Genomic DNA, 3332 nt, shown 5'->3' with positions numbered 1-3332 from the left:
GCCCCACTTCGGAACCTTCTAGAACCTTCCCGGTACAATACCGAAAAATCCCGAACATTTTCCGGTGGCCAAAATAGGACTTCCCATATATAAATCTTTACCTCCGGACCATTCCGGAACTCCTCGTGACGTCCGGGATCTCATCCGGGACTCCGAACAACTTTCGGTTAACCGCATACTAATATCTCTACAACTCTAGCGTCACCGAACCTTAAGTGTGTAGACCCTACGGGTTCGGGAGACATGCAGACATGACCGAGACGACTCTCCGGTCAATAACCAACAGCGGGATCTGGATACCCATGTTGGCTCCCACATGTTCCACGATGATCTCATCGGATGAACCACGATGTCGAGGATTCAATCAATCCCGTATACAATTCCCTTTGTCAATCGGTACGTTACTTGCCCGAGATTCGATCGTCGGTATCCCAATACCTTGTTCAATCTCGTTACCGGCAAGTCACTTTACTCGTACCGTAATGCATGATCCCGTGACCAAACACTTGGTCACATTGAGCTCATTATGATGATGCATTACCGAGTGGGCCCAGAGATACCTCTCCGTCATACGGAGTGACAAATCCCAGTCTCGATTCGTGCCAACCCAACAGACACTTTCGGAGATACCTGTAGTGCACCTTTATAGCCACCCAGTTACGTTGTGACGTTTGGTACACCCAAAGCATTCCTACGGTATCCGGGAGTTGCACAATCTCATGGTCTAAGGAAATGATACTTGACATTAGAAAAGCTCTAGCAAACGAACTACACGATCTTGTGCTATGCTTAGGATTGGGTCTTGTCCATCACATCATTCTCCTAATGATGTGATCCCGTTATCAATGACATCCAATGTCCATGGTCAGGAAACCATAACCATCTATTGATCAACGAGCTAGTCAACTAGAGGCTTACTAGGGACATGTTGTGGTCTATGTATTCACACATGTATTACGGTTTCCAGTTAATACAATTATAGCATGAACAACAGACAATTATCATGAACAAGGAAATACAATAATAACCATTTTATTATTGCCTCTAGGGCATATTTCCAACATAGACTAGGCTTAGTATAGTTTTTGTTTAAATTTCCATTCAAATTTATTTCTCTGCTTCTTTTACCTTTTTACTTTTTGTTGCTTTGGCTTATTAGGATACTAACTTTCTGACTAGTGTTTACTGTTTATGAGTGTTTGTAGGAAATCTGAACTAATTGCAGGTTGTTCTATAGTTACACTCGGTTAAGATGGCATTGCTTCGTGATCTTTGGATGCCCAAAAGTCAGTGCTATATCACAGGACCGATTTGGCCAACTATTGAGGCAGAGAACTTCGAGCTGAAACCTAGTCTTATTGCTTTGGGTCAACAACAACAGTTTGGAGGACTGCCTACTGAGGATCCCTATGAGCACTTACACCGAGTCATGGAGTATTCAGATACAGTCAAGTACCATGGAGTTCCTCAAGATGCAATCATGTGCAGGTTGTTCACATTCTCTCTCCGTGATGATGCTCGTGCTTGGTATCGATCCTTGCCATCAAGGTCATATAGTTGGAATGAGATATCACGAGCTTTCTTGGATAGATATTTCCCACTACACAAGCAGTCTGCGATTCGAGATGAGATCTTCAATTTCGTTCAGCGTGAATACGAGAGCTTGTATGATGGTTGGGAGAGGTACAAGGCTTTATTCAGGAGATGTCCTAACCAAGGGCTCGAGAGATGGTTAGAGTTGCAGATATTCTATAGAGGATTGACTCGGACACTCGAGCTTACGTCGATAGGGCAGTGGGTGGAGCTATTACAAACAAGACACTTGATGTTGCTTTTCTGCTGATTGAGAGTATAGCCTTCCACCAACTTCAGTGGTACAATGAGAAGCCCATCTCTGATTCAGTTGTTTGTTTGCAACAAATCACTTCATCTCAGCAAGAATCTCATACACAAAAGTCAGAACCAGTTTCTCCGTGTAACAAGATTGAGCTTTCATGGATTATCTTTGATGATGATGACACCATCCTAGTTGACACACACACTTCAGATCATATGGATACTAGTGTTGGAGATTTAGTTTTGCATTGTGATGATTCTTCCATGGATGAGCCAGAGCTGCAGTTAGTTGTTTTTTATATTGAGGAGTCACCTTTAGTTGATATTGATCATGTGCTGCTAGAGCCAGATATGGAGAAGTTCAGCTTCAATGATGTTAGCCGCATTGATTCCTCAACACTTGAGCCTGAGATGGAGAGCTTCATGGTTAATTATGATGAGGTGGATTCAGATGCCAAGGAGCCAAGCTCTACTATTTCACTTGTTGACATGAGTCCGGTGGAAATTTCTACAACCACACCTCACTTGGTATCTTCAATTGAGGTAGTCTTGAAGCTTCTTCCTAACTATCTCAGGTATTATCTCAGCTTTCTGGATAAGTTATGTCATATCGCTGATATTGCCTATGCACCATGTGACTTGTTGTTGATACATGTTCCTGATTTGCTCAATAGATATACTTATATGATAGGGTACTCTGTCGATGACTTAGAGGGCATTCTCTCTGTCACTTGTATTGGCTTGGTTGTTGAGTGTTCTTTCAGGTTGATGCTTGTGCACCATTTACTGTGAGTTGACAGAGTTCGAGATGACATTCCTTGGGATCCTGGTGGATTCACGGCATGGTGATGAGGAGAAGCAATGGGCACACGCGAAGAAGAGTGAAGCTGGAGCAGGCATGAGGATAGAGAAGCAAAAAGAGAAGAGCAGCAACTTAGAGAGTGATCAAGCGAGTGCTACTTCATAGTGCCCGGTGAGCTGTTTCATGACCCATTCCGAGTATATCATCCATTGATACATGCTGAAATCAAATGTTATTTGGTTTGCTTAACCCATTTCTTAAATGTTGCCCCACTGAATTTTATTTGACATATGGTGCTTGATGAGAATATGCGAACTGATTGTTGAATGCCATGTAAACTAGTGATCTACATATTGCTTGGTTTGCTGCAATTAGTGAAAGCTATTAGTTTTGAGTGCTCAAATCCCTAGTACACTAGAAAACTTAATTATTTTCTGCTCTTACCTTGATACACCTAGATCATTAAGTGTCAGATGCTGAGTTTGTGCCTAATGTGTTCCCATTCAGAGCAATCACTCACCACTATGGACTAGCATGCTATGTTCCCTGGATCGGTAGTATGTGAACCAGACCTGGATGAGTGATGATTCTTGTTTCCTTTTGTATTCCTTTTTTAAATAAGTAATAATGAATAAATAATTATCTGATCTACCTAACAGTAGCATGTCATGTTTCCTGGATCGGTGGCTTGTGA

At 42.2% G+C, this 3332-nt stretch overlaps 1 non-coding gene across 1 annotated transcript; it reads right to left on the bottom strand.

The window, feature by feature from the left end:
* Positions 1–1615: 1615 nt before the first annotated feature.
* Positions 1616–1722, bottom strand: LOC123146528 (small nucleolar RNA R71). The gene has a single exon (XR_006472782.1). It is a non-coding gene; the product is annotated as a small nucleolar RNA R71 (small nucleolar RNA).
* Between the last annotated feature and the right edge of the window lie 1610 nt (positions 1723–3332).

This window comes from Triticum aestivum, chromosome 6D (genome assembly GCF_018294505.1).
Source record: "Triticum aestivum cultivar Chinese Spring chromosome 6D, IWGSC CS RefSeq v2.1, whole genome shotgun sequence".
In the NCBI taxonomy this organism is placed as follows: domain Eukaryota; kingdom Viridiplantae; phylum Streptophyta; class Magnoliopsida; order Poales; family Poaceae; genus Triticum; species Triticum aestivum.
Note: the sequence above shows the minus strand (reverse complement) of the source record. Positions and strands in the feature narration are given on the sequence as shown.